At 39.4% G+C, this 13610-nt stretch overlaps 1 long non-coding RNA gene across 2 annotated transcripts in view; it reads right to left on the bottom strand.

The window, feature by feature from the left end:
• The window catches only part of LOC106015888 (uncharacterized), a 212607-nt gene that overhangs the window by 186335 nt on the left and 12662 nt on the right, over positions 1 to 13610 (bottom strand). The window contains exon 1 of one of the 2 annotated variants that reach the window (XR_011804121.1): positions 10910 to 11151. The exons of the other annotated variant lie outside the window; for it this stretch is intronic. This is a non-coding gene — a long non-coding RNA (uncharacterized lncRNA). Of the gene's footprint in view, positions 1 to 10909; positions 11152 to 13610 lie in introns of those variants that run through there. 2 annotated transcript variants of the gene reach the window in all.

The following is a 13610-nucleotide window of genomic DNA, read 5'->3' as shown; positions in this document are numbered from 1 at the left end:
CCCCACCTGGGGAGCTTTGCTTTATCCCAACGCAGGGACATGAACACACCTGCCCCTTCAGACCACTTAAAGACGGAGGAGGAACCTGGAAGACAAGAGATACTGACACGTGGCTTTCCAAGCAGGATGAATAAGTGTGTACGCATTCATATATATAGCACACATCTCTCATCTCACACGCTCCTACTCACCAAGTTGTGAAAAGCTGTCATTGTAGAAGTGCTATTAAAACATTAACTTTCTGGGTGGGCAAAGAAAACAGTTTCAGTGTTTCATGCTACTGCAAAGTGCAAACCTCAACAATCGATGAGAAGCATTAAAGTGTAATTATGGTACTTTATATTACAATCCCATAATTGTCTTAGTAATTTTCCCAAAGTAATTTAAATGGGCCTTTTAGATATTCGAGCGCAGAAACTCCAGATATCATCATCCAAGATAATAGCCTTGAATCGATAACCAAACAAGAAAAAAATCCCCACAAAACCCACAGGCCAAAGGAGCCTCCTCCTTTCTCAGTGCTTTTGTCAATGTGGCACAGCCAGCTGATAACTTGCGATCCCACTCTAGAGCTACAGACTATTTCAAGTGATTTCAAATTTTCTGGCAGACTTTTTCTTTAAATAAGGGATACATTTTAAAGCTAAAAAGACCTCCCAGCCTAAGTCCTGCAACATACAGACCATCTCAGTCATTTTTCACACTAATAATTTGGCCTTAATTGAAGGAAAATAGGCATATGTGATTGATTTTTCTCCCGTACGATAGCGTGAGATTTTTATTCACCAGGGAACATCACGTACACAATTTTACTGTTGCACTGGCGAATATCCGATTTTGTTAGCAGAATCAATAAATAATCCTGAAATCCAGAATCAATAAGAATCCTGAATAATAATAATAATAAAACAGATACACAAGTCTATCTGCACAAACGTACCAAAAAACATAGCTTGGAAGAAAAGTGATCCATACACAGAGCACTATGAACTTGAGCTTGGATACTGCAGCCTCTAAGAGCTGTTCCAACAACTTTAGCAGACTGTGGATCATATTCCCCTTTCCTTCTGCTTATTTGGTGATTGCTTGCATTCCTACGTAAGTAAGCCAACCAATTTTTTAATTATTTTAATAGATTTTTTTTCTCCAATTACCCTGGGTCACATCACTGTGTTACTGAAGCTTCACTAACACAAAATCCATCATGATATAACATCGTAATTGGACCAGACTGCTGGTGCACAATGGTATTTAGTATTATTACACTGTCATTTCACTTGCTCCTTTTGAGATACACTTAAGATAATTTGAAACATCTCTTTATCATCTTCTGCTGTAATAAAAATACACGGAAAACAAAATCTCCAACAGTCTTCCTAGGACTACATTCCTTCACTTCTCTTCTGCTAAACAATCAATCCAGAAGATCCTCTGATTTATCTAGACCGGGCAAAAATTACATGTTCTGTAGTGCATGGGGACAATTAGTAGACATTGCTTGTTAACAGCAATCACCATGTACAGCGATCCCAACTCACATTGCCGGGGAGAAGGCACACATCTTTTACTAGAACACCAAAATCAGGTAATGCCTCCGTTCAAGTTCTTGACCTATGTTTGGCCCCACTCACCAGTTTCAGACAAGCCTTTCATAGCCTGCTCACATAAGAAAATACCACCTGCACTGCTAACCTGAGAACTGTGGATTCTTAATTTAACTCCCTTTTATAGCCACGACCTTCACGCTGTAGGCTACTTGGAGGCTATCAGCTTTCCATGAGTAGATTATATAGCAGTGACTCTTTCTGTGTTATAACTCTTTCCTTATATTTTTTTCCCCACCAAGGTGAGTTAGAGCTTTGCTTTAATTGCAAACTGCACAGTTCCAGCCTAGAATGGAGACTTTGGCTATCCACTTCCACTCCCTTGTAATGGTAGAGAAGGCTCACGCTTGGCCTTTTGTTGATGTCCCTTGATTAGCCAGAAGATTTCAGACCTATCATTGAATGCGAAGTTCATTCACTTATTTACCATATTGATGTTGTAGAAATACAGTCATGAAGGGTCCACTTTCCTTTCCCTAACAGCTACTGTCTTTTGTTCTGACTCAAGTCTTCTTTATTCAGTCAGCTAACGGGACTGATTTTTGGATTAGCAGATTTGAATCTGAAATATTTTGAAAGGTAGACAGTCATTGAAATGAACACTCCTTTTTTTCTTTTTTTAATTTCTTTATTGAAATAAAGAAATCTTGTGTAACAGACTGCAGACTGAGAGGTGACAACAGTCTGTGGCTGGGTAGGTTAGACTACTGTCAAAGGAATTACACCAAAAGGAGTCATTTAATCCTCCCAGTTCATACCCGCTATTTATGAAGGAGATTTGCTGGTAACACCAATGAGCTCCACTTTATACACTTCTTCCACGTCTGGGTACTCAAATACATGTTCTGTGACGGATGGCCCTCAAACATCACTGCTGAATGCTGGGGCACACACCATGCCACAAGGTGAAAGACACAGCTGATGGTCTAAGATTTGGACATTGGCATTCAAATGACGCTGCAAATACATCTCCAACCAGAAAGTGTTCAGCACATTGCTCCTTTATATTGCAGCTGTCTGGCAGAACACGCTAAGAAGACAAGTCTGTTTTGTTTAACCTTCTGCCATCTTCCTCATCAAATAAAGCCACACATCAAAAGGCCTTTCTGAATAAAACTTCAAATGCTAGCAAGCTAGTATTAATGTAAGGAAAAGAGGGAAAGAAGGGGAATAACAGATGAGAATCAGAGTGTGAGCTCTCTCCTGCAGGAGGAAGTCAGGGAAGCTAAGTACACTAGAGAATGTTTACTTAAAAGGTTGATTGCTTCAGAACCTAATTTAAAAACTCCACACCAAAGCATTTCCTTAAGTCAGTGTTTAATGTCCTCTAAGCAGGTAGGATGGAAGGTCAAAGGTGGGACATTAATAAATATACAGTGTATGTCAGCTTTGATAGCTGAATTAAGGGCATTTAGCCTATACACTGACACGTGCTGTAAACAAACTGCAAGCTCTAGAGAGGCTTCACCTGCCTACCTATGCCTTATATATATATATGTATATATATACACACACATGCATATATATATTTCGATTTTTATGTGTAGAAAGACAATACTCAAACAGTTCACGCTGTGTTTGCAAACTCCTGAAGACTCAGGCTTCTTTTGTGGGACGGGACTGAGCTCCATGTGGCGTTACCCAACTGCAAAAGGTTTAATTTTAGTAACAGTTTAGAGATGCAGAGAAGTTAGTGCATGTGTTTTTATGCAGAGATATTAGTATCTGTATTTTTTTTTTTTTTTGTCAAATTTTGATTTTATTTTTTGATACTTTCTCAACCATGGCAGACAAAATTGATTCAACACAGTTGTAATAAACACCAGGTGAACAAAAAAAAAAAAAAGGCACTGCCACAAGCTTCTTGTGAATAGGTGACAAATGTTCCTGTTTCCTCCCATGACATATGACATATGGTACAATCACTGACAATTAGCCTCCAGTTAAAGCAGCCTTGAGTTATTGACGTGTTACAACAATTTTAGAGGAAAATTTCAGAGGAAAAGTGCTAATAGAACCAAGATGAACTTTTTGCCCTCAGAGCAAGACTTACTTACACTTGCATAGATGGACGACAGGAACCAGTGCACTGAGTAGCACTGTTGCACAAAATTCAACACCTTTCAGCAGGAGACACAAGTCTATGCTAGACTGAAAACACCAGAACAGTGTCTGCATCTGTGAACACAATGATCAAATACAGTATTTTTCCCTCTTAGAAGTAAATGTAAAACTGTACCAACCATACCCCTGGCATACCTAAGAAGAAAAAATATATATTAAAAAAGAAAGATAAATCAAGGCTTTTCTAGAGATTCTTAAAGGCAACGTGGTTTTGTCCTTTAAAATTCCTTTCAAAAAATTAACAGTATTCAAGTAGGCTGATGAAGAGTATAAAGGTGACCTGGCAATGACACAGTAATTTCTCAGTATTTTATTCCTAACATTACAATCAAATAATACTTGGACAAGACTTCTGCTGACTTTACACATATATATATATATACACATATATATACACACACTTAGTTGGTTTTTGAACAGACCCATGTGTTATGCAGTTTCATTCTTTAACTGCAGATTATACTAGTTAATATAATTCATTTACCATCACATCCAAAGCGTACTTGTGCTTTTCAAACAGAGGAGAGGCCACTGTATTACCACCTTTCTCCACTGGTTGAATGCTTGTGGAAAAGCAATTCCATGTAGGTCTCTACAGATTTGTTGCTTAATCCATCATAAAATTATGCATATGCTATCAATAATCTTATCAAAAGCAAATGTTCAGTATTTTCATTCTGATTTACTCCTTGCATTATATATGACCATACGTCCTACACCAGCTTGTAGACAAGGTATCTTTTATAAAAGCAACAGTTATGACAAGTAATTCTTTCATTATTTACTACTGTTGCATCCTAGCTATTTTTCAGGGAATTGAAATTCTTTCCTTCATCGACCAGTACACAAAAAAGTAAACTATTTTTCATTACTTGAAGGGGTTTCAAACCCAATAGGCAAAATTTCTCATCAGCTTCACAGCTAATTATAACCAGCTACAGCTACATTCTTAGAGTAAAGGCTAGTGATCTTGCAATGTAAAAAGTATTTTCAGCTGTGGACAATTAACAAACTCAGTAGACCAGGAAAAAAGTGCAGACCAAGGCTTTTGAAAAAAAATAAAGAAAAAAAACAGAAACCAATTCAACTGCATCCATTGCTTTGACAGCTATATAATTACATGGGCCATAAATAACATTCAGTAATCACCTTGTTTATAATTTAATTCCCTGTAAATTAGTAGTGTAATGGAATGAGATTTTGTAATCACCAGATATACACTGAGTACTCACTAGAGAGTAGGGCAAAGAAAATCTCCCATCAAATTTGCTGTTGACCACACATTAGGCTTATGATCAAGGGAATACAGAAGAATGAGTTAGTCGGTGGAGGTCCAGGATGCCAGTGTACATGGATCTCCCTAAAAAAAGGGGGAGCACAAGAACAGCCAAAACTATTAAGCCACGTGCAGAACGGAGTGGCCGCTAACCTCTGCCATTACTATTGTTCTGATGCGCTTTGCTTTTCCTGCATATTATTAGGAAATCACCTTTAAAGCTTAGACAGGCTGAGTGGATGAAGCCTTGGTTAAGAAGGTTTGCATTGCCTCCATCTACCAGCGAATGCAGGAAAGACACCTTGCAGACTGAGGTTATGAATTCTCACAGTGGCAATTTCCCAGTGCTGAGGTTATGCCTCAGATCCAGACACTTCAGTGTTTTGTTAAGCTCCCATAATGTCAGTGGGCTACACTTGTGTGTATCACAATGTTCCTGAAGAGTTTTACAGAGCTGTCCCACCTTCAATAAACAATCTTCAATCATAATTGTTGATAATTACAGTTTCTTTGCATCAATAATGCTTGTCTATGCTTCCCATGTTCCACAAAGGCAAGCAAAAAACAAAGCAAGAGAATTATAAACAGTTGCTGTTTTCTAGCCCACCAACACAGAGAAATTTCAAATATATATTCCGGATTTATCCGCTCTGCAACAGGGCTGTGCAGCTACAAAATCCAAATGAACTGCAGCTGCTCCTAACTTGGAGCTAGTAGCTAGAGGTCCTAATTACCTATCCAAATCTGAGCTGGTTATGCAGCACCCTCTCTTTATTAATCACTGTCCAACTAAAACTAATCCTGGCAGCAGAGATGATAAAGCAGGGGAAAAAAAAAAAAAAAAGGAAAAAACAGGTTCTGAAGGTTAATGTGCACAGCTGTCAGAGGCTGACAAGGAGGAAAAAAGGCTAGATGTGGGATTGTGCAAGTTTCTATATTACACAGCCAGCAAGATGATGTGCTTTCAGAGCTCTTTCCTTCTACAGATGCTGGCCTTGCTCCAAAAAACTAGACTATTCAAAACAGCAGACTAAGTTGCCATAAAAATTTGTTTGTGGCAGGGCCTGGCTGTGTTAAATACCCTGACACACAGTTTTCTCTAGGATGTCTCAGCTTCCATTTCTCCATGTCTCGTTTACAGGGTTAAATTCAGATCAATAGCAGCAACAGAAGGGATATGTTTGCAGCTCTGAGCTGCAGGATGCTATTCCTAGGGAGGAAAACAAGGACTCGGTACTAATAGGCACCATCTAAATACACAGACCAACCAATTAAACAGTCTATATACATAACCTTCTCAGAAAGCCTTTGCTTCATGAGCCATGGTATTGCTTCTCAGACTACAGCTACTTAAAACCATAAACAAAAAATAGCCCTTAAAGCACTTTTTAATATGTAGGTAGAAAACAGATAATCATTTGGGAGACGTGTTCTCCAAGCCTATATTCAAATGAGTTTCGTACCTCTCCTGCTGGCTACCTTCATTTGCATCTGGGAGCTTTACTCCTGTTCTCCTGCATACCCAGAAGAAAGATAAGAGGGCACATTATGAACATCAGTAGGGAGGGCAGAAATTAGGCATTCACTGGTACACCAAGGAGGTTTCAGTGTTCAGTAATGAAGCAATAATCATCAAGGTAGATTAATGATTGTCTGAGAGAGTTCATCGCCTTGGGCCATTAACCCTCATGTGGTTATTAATTTTGCAAAAGACATCCTGTGCTGCTGAGGTCATTACTGCTGTTATTAACTAATGAAAGATAAAACATCTGAAGTTCCCTCTCTCATATATTTAGATATTCACACACCCATTTCTGTATTGTACATGTGCCTGATTAAATTGGTCATTTAAAAAGTAAACGGGGTAAGTGTGTGGGGAGGTCAGAGTACCCATAAGCCAGGCAAATTACCAGAGACTGAGCTCTGTTCTGCCAGCCAGTCTGTTTCCAGTGTCCCAAGCTATGTGATTTAGTAGGGCAAAAGCAGAGAATTGCCAGTAATTAAACCTTTTTCTTTGGTCCACTACAATAGGCAGAGATGTTGCCTATAGTACCACGAACTTCAGCCCCAAAGGGAGTTACAAATACCCGATGTGAAGCTGCTTTGTGACAGCAGCCACCTGCAATTTCTGTTGTTACACGATTTCAAGCAACAGGTTGCAAAAAAGCAATGTTGCAAGAAAGGCTAGAGTAAGCAGTGCTCCTCTGAGACATCATTAATCAGCTGGTGAATAGTCCAGGTCTCTCCACCGCCGTGCCATACTGTATTAGCACGTTGTTCTAAATAAGTGTAGGTCAGCGCAGGTTTGGTTCCACCTTCCCTTTATGTCCCTCCATCCCAAACATCAGGGGTAAACAGGAAGAATGACAACAGTGCAGATTTGCTTCCCAAGGAGGTAATGTCACAGAGTAAATTCTGAGTAAAACCAAGGTGCAGAGCCACCCTGCGTGTGGCTTCACGCCTCATTTCCCAATTGCTTTTGTGCCTGCTTCAGCCTACAGTGTATGTATTGGTTGCCTCTGCACTTCCTCGGCACAAGGGAATAGTCTGCTCTGAGCATTATCTGGCCCATTTCTGCACAGAAACGGTTCTTGTAGAGCAGTAAATATGGTGAAGAAAAATCCCTGTGCAAAACCCCAAGAGGTTCCTAGGGAAACTTAACTGTTAGAATAAAGATGATTCTGTGGGTGCCTAGGAAGACAATGATTCAAAAGAAGAGAACAAAATGCAATACTCGTGTCTCAAGCCTCTTCAGTTTTTGTTTTGACTGAAAGGTCATCAAATGGATAATAAAGTTGTCTAGACCACTTGAGTGTATTTATCTTAAAATCAAAGAGAAAACGAAAATTCAGAGGCTTCCCTCTTTTATAAACACTGATCTTATTGCTTGCTGCTTTTTTCTCTCAAAGTAAAGGTAACAAAATCTTCTGAAGGAATTATTTAGAATACCTGTAAGCACAAGTGAGTGAGCTCTTCTGCATTTAATTTTGGTAGAATTTAAAAGATCCAGCTTTGTGTACATGTGTCCTGAGATACATTTCAGGTCACTGTCTCTACACATGCAGTTCTAGTGCTTCATCAAGCCAGCATCAGTAGCTGCTTCAGCTGAGCTTCTTCCTTCACAGCCTTTTCTCTTTAATTTTACTTAGTTCTAGCAATATTTTTCCTAAAAATACATTTCAGGATCAATGTTTTGGAGACATGTGAAGTATAAGACAACACAGGAATCCATATGAAAGCAGGAAAAAAAATCCTGCTCCTAACCATGCTCAAACTAAAGCAACTCACTAACAGAGGAACAAACCATAATGACAAATATTTAGTTAAACAACTCTTTTGAAAGCTATTTAGCTTTAAGAAAAGACCATGAGCTTCACAGGCTGTACATGTAATTATGAATTTAACAATATTAACATTTAATATGAACACAACGCTCCTCTCAACAGGCCTGGGGAGAAGATGATGAATGGCTCAGACGGGCAGCGAGCACAAAGCTGGGTAGGAAGAGAGGCCTACGGAAACATGAGGCTAGGAGCAACCCAGCAGTGTTTGCGTGTGGTGTGCGTTTACTCTGGTAGGAATGATAACAGAGATGAACCCAGGCAAGGGGGGGATTACATTAGGGTACCCAACACGCCTTGCTTCCACACAGCCACCCACGGCTTCTACATTTGTATGCACCCCCAGCTGCAGTGAAATGCAAGTGGGGCTGCTTTAGGAGAAGAGGTATTCAGTCCTCCGAGAAGTAAAACGCCTCTGTGAACCTGGGAGCTCGGTGTTCGCGAAGAGGCTATGGCACAGAATTCTAGATGAGAAATATAAGAGCAGGCTGGAAGAAATATTGTCAATGATAAACCAAGACTGTGTTTTATGTTGGGTTTACTTGTGATCTTTCGTTTCCAACCTTGCCCAGAAAACCTTGACCTCCAGTCGTGTTAAATCTTTTCTTTGTTTATTATTAAACTTGCCTACTGTTTGGGGGCAAGGTGAATCAAGATAAAAATCAGCAAGTTCAGGAAACTCTCTTCTCAGAGACAGCGAATCAGGATAATGCAGAAGTTGCCGAGCCTTGAGCAACCAAAGGTTGGGGTTACCTTTCCATGTATGTAACACCAGAATGAGTGGCTGTATTAACAGGTTCTCCTACTGGCAGGAAAAAAAAAAAAAAAAAACATCCTTATACAAGGAGACAGCTGAGAAACGCCTCAAAACTCCAAATAGACAAAAAACTTCATGGAGAGGGGAAGAAGCGGTGGGAGGTCCCTGGCCAAACAGAGAAACCAGAGGAACAGGTTCATAGAAGGGCTCAGTACAAATTCTGATTTCTGGTCTGAGAGACAATTCTCTGAAGTTGGCTCTTTATCGGTAAGCAAGCAGCCAAAAGATGGCACGGTGCTGTTACCACCACAGAGTCAGAATTGCCATGTTTAGAATCATCCTAAGTAAATATCGTAGGTACAGGATAGGTTCAAAAGCAAACATGTTGCCTAAACTACTCTTTTAAAAATTAAGGAATGGCTGATACTTCTGATAATAAAGTAAATTACATTGTCACACAGCATACATTTTAAGTGTCAGGCTGTAGACAGACAAGACACACACGTATACTATAATCATGTGTTTAATGATGGTAGAGATGGGAAAGAAAACGCTCCTCCATTGACAGACAGTTAAATAGGAGACCTATCTATTTGCAAGGCAGCATCGATTCAAATTTCTTGAAGTCAGTGAGAGAGTCAATCATGCTCAAAGAGAATTAGTGGAGCCGCCCCAACTGTCAGATTTGATGAGGAGTAACAATGGCTCCAAATTGAAATATTCCTCAAGTTCTCAACACATCAGGTATGATTTACACAGTTCATTTTTATCCCTAACAGAACACCAAGTCCATTTCCCTACCGGACTTTTCCACCTAATCAGCATGTTTTTGTTGTTAATTTCATTTTAATTGTTTCAACAAGACCAATTAAGTATGACAATAAATTTATGGCGAAAGTCACAGGTATAAAGCTGACCAGGAATCACTCACCTTTCTCCCATAACAAAACATAATTTAAATAAACCCCCGGTAGAGTGGCTTTAAGAATAAGTTATCTGCAGCAATGAGGAGTGGAAAGGCCACTTTCTAAGATAGCAATGCTGTAGGTTATTAAACGACTAGCAGCTAGATCTTGTCCCCTTTGCTTATGCAGTTGTACTGCAGGACAAGGGTGAGGCAAAATCAGCACAATCTAGTTCATAGAATCCAAAATGGGGCCTTGAAGAGATAAGGTACCTAAATCCAAGCTCCAAAATACACCTGCTCACACGGCTGCACGCAGACCAACACTGCTTCACCTCTTCCTTCACCCTTTCTCCTACCTAACCCCTCTCCCACAAAGTTTTTAAGACTCTTCTGATCACTACAAGCCTGGAGAACAGTTGTGATCACAAAGGCAGTAAGTGAGCAGTAAGCAATCATATGTGATCCTTCGTACTGTCAGGACACAGAGGGCATCAGCCCTCCTCACCCCCAGACTCCAGAGCAGGCAGCACAGACTACAAAGCCAGTTCCAAATAAACTTTTAAAAATGGCATATTCCACTATTATTATTTACAGGTGCTGCTCATCTGAAGACTTCAGCTATTGGAATAACAAACTGCTTTGTTCTTCTGAAAAGATTTTGTTAAAGCCCACTTTAACCATTTGCAGCCATCGCAGCTGACATTCGCCTTCAGGTTAAGACATGACTTCAGAGCTGACAACTTAGCAGAAATCACAGCAGCACCCACCTGAAAAGCTTCTGAAGATCAGAACTGCAAAGCCTTTAACAGTCTGCAGTTCTGTTTCGTGTATTTCTGCACTCTGTTAGTTAAGTAAATTACCCTTCCTCCCTCCCCTCACCCCAACAGGTACTGTATTTACCTGGTAGCACTGATGAGGGAAGTGCTCTCTTTTTCACCCACCCCTAGAGTTTTCTTTGGGGTTTCTGATAATGTTTGTACCAATGAAGAAAAAAAAAAAAAAGCCTCTTGAAAAGCACTGAGAGGCCTCAGCTTCTGCTTTCCCTGCTGCTTTTTCTTATGATCTATGTAAATATTTACACATATATACTCTTTATAATCTGTTGAAGCACCAGAACAGTATGTGCAACTTCTCGAGCCTGAAGCTACTGGTAACAGGCAAAGACTGTTCAACACCTGCCATACTTAAGCTTTGCATTATGTCCATCACCTGCGGCTCCACGATACACAGGCACCAGCAATACCGCTGCAATCAGCAGCCTCCCCCGGGGAGCGCTGATACCATTGCTAGCAGCTGGGGACTCGGTTAACCAGCAGCAGAGGTTTCAAGGGCAATCACGCCACTGGGGTACAATTGTTTTGGATTATATTGGTGAGCTTTATCCAGGATTGGTCTCAGGTGGGGGCAACATACTCGTGCTTTTAAACAGATCATATTTTCAAAAAAAAAATCTGGAATAAGAAAAAAAAAACAAAACACGAACTCTTTATCCTGGTGCTCTATGGGAAGCAGTAAAGGGCACTTTTTTATTCTTCTTCTGTGTTTAAGCTTTCCTTCTTCCTCAAATGTAAAGTTTAGTGAAAATAGTTGGATTTACAGGTTCATTTTTTCTAAGCTCTCTCCCCCAGGTTCAAGCCAGGTTGAGAATAAATAATTGAATAATTTCCAAATGAGCAAAATAAGCATACATGCACTGCTCTCAAATAATTTTACAAACAGGATATAAAGAAAAAACTCAGGCTTATTGACAAAAAAAAAAAAAAGCAAAACGGTAATCAAAGGGGGAAGAAGATAGCAGGAATTAATTTTTATTACCCAAGAGTAAATGGTGATAGTGAATCAAATACATTAGAGGAATCTTTTTTTTTTGAATATACAATTCATTTTCATAGTGTCATCACCCAAAAACGTAATTAACGTAACAGGTTGGAAATACAGCTTTAAATAAAGACGATTTCCTGTAGCAGTCTTTGAAACAAAGATGTATTTCTGCTTTAATCCTGGATTGAAGACCTGGTTTTAATTTCCATAGAAATGAGATTCCTTCCTGGTGGCAGAGCTGACTGTAAGTACACAGTAATGTAGACCTGAGAGAAAGGACTCAAGTTTAATGAAAATTTAAACAGACTGTAAAGAAAATAAATTATTCCCATTATCAGTAAACAAACAGTTTGCATTGTTCTTCCTCCTTCCTTCACTCCCCTTCTCTACTGTTTGACAATCTCTGTGTGCTGACCTGCCAGGGCAGCGGCTGCTGTTGAGAACAGCCCGTGCACAGCCAACCAAGAACTCTCTGCACTCCTCTGTACTGTCAGTGTCAAGAACAAGGCTATTTGGGCCCTCTGAATTTCCACGACTTGCTGCTCCCAGCAAGGCAAACCTTTCTCATGGGAACAGTCTGATTTATCATTTCTTGCATGCTATCAAACTCTCTCAGATACAGATTGTAACGCACACCACCTCTGCTGCAAAACTGGAATTTCATTTCTATGGAGTTGGGCTGGGCCATCCACCCGGAATAAAACACACGCTTCTACACGTGCTTGCAAGGACGAGACATTCACTTCTTGCTATTAACTGGCATTTCAGAAATTCAGCTTCAGTCATTTAATCAGCCTTTGGAAACATTTCTTTATTGTATCAGTCTCCATTAGCACAATAGTAATTAAAAACTGAAATTTACTCTAGTTTGTCTTGAGGATTTGGGGGTTATTGTTTATTTCCCTATACTAGAATCACCAACTTTGAGGCCCCAGTGGTTGTATCTTAGTGGGAAGAAATCCAGAATTGCTGACACTGCCTTTCGCCAGGGCATGAGAATAAATTGTTTCATTGTTTGTTTTTAAATGTACAGGTCTGAGTCTGAGGCTAATTAAACAGAAGCTTAGAAGCGCCTGAGACTTAAATTTTAATAAAAGCTAAAGGGGAAAGTTCCTTTGGGAGTTTTGTTGACAAACTGCTTAATTATTGGTTTCCAAAACTACTTTAGAACTTGAGATAACACTTTTTAAAGCCTTTAAGAACTTAACATTTCATTAAAACAGAAATATTTAATGCCACAATCTGCATGCAAGTTAATGAAAGTTTTGTGCCCAAGAACTTGTAAAAATTATGACATATCTATATTAAGACATCAAATATTTCTAAAAATCTAGTTATTTGTAGCCAGTTATTTTGAAATGTTGATTTATAACAATTTAATGAAGGCAAGAGGAACGAAACCAAAATGTTTTAAGACCAATGATTTCTACCATAAAACGCAGTCTTCTCCCAGCTTTAGTGAAATACACAGAAAAACCTCAAGGCAAATCTTTAAATGCCTTTAAAATATTTAAATCCCTTTAAAACCATTTTTCACTGGTATCCAGAAAGGTACTTCTGGATAGAAGAATTAACTTAAAGAATTAGCAAGACAAGTTTACTTTGGGGATGGCCTTGTTTTCTAGGTCTGGTCTCATGCCTCCTTTTTTATTATTATTTTTTTATTATGTTACAGTAGTTTTACAGATGTCTTGAAAAAGAGCATTTTATGGTGGTCATTATGTCGGGCAACAGAATAACCCTTTAGAGATTCAACAGACCAAGCTAGCATTGCTGATGA

Source organism: Anas platyrhynchos, chromosome 19 (assembly GCF_047663525.1).
Source record: "Anas platyrhynchos isolate ZD024472 breed Pekin duck chromosome 19, IASCAAS_PekinDuck_T2T, whole genome shotgun sequence".
NCBI lineage: Eukaryota > Metazoa > Chordata > Aves > Anseriformes > Anatidae > Anas > Anas platyrhynchos.
Note: the sequence above shows the minus strand (reverse complement) of the source record. Positions and strands in the feature narration are given on the sequence as shown.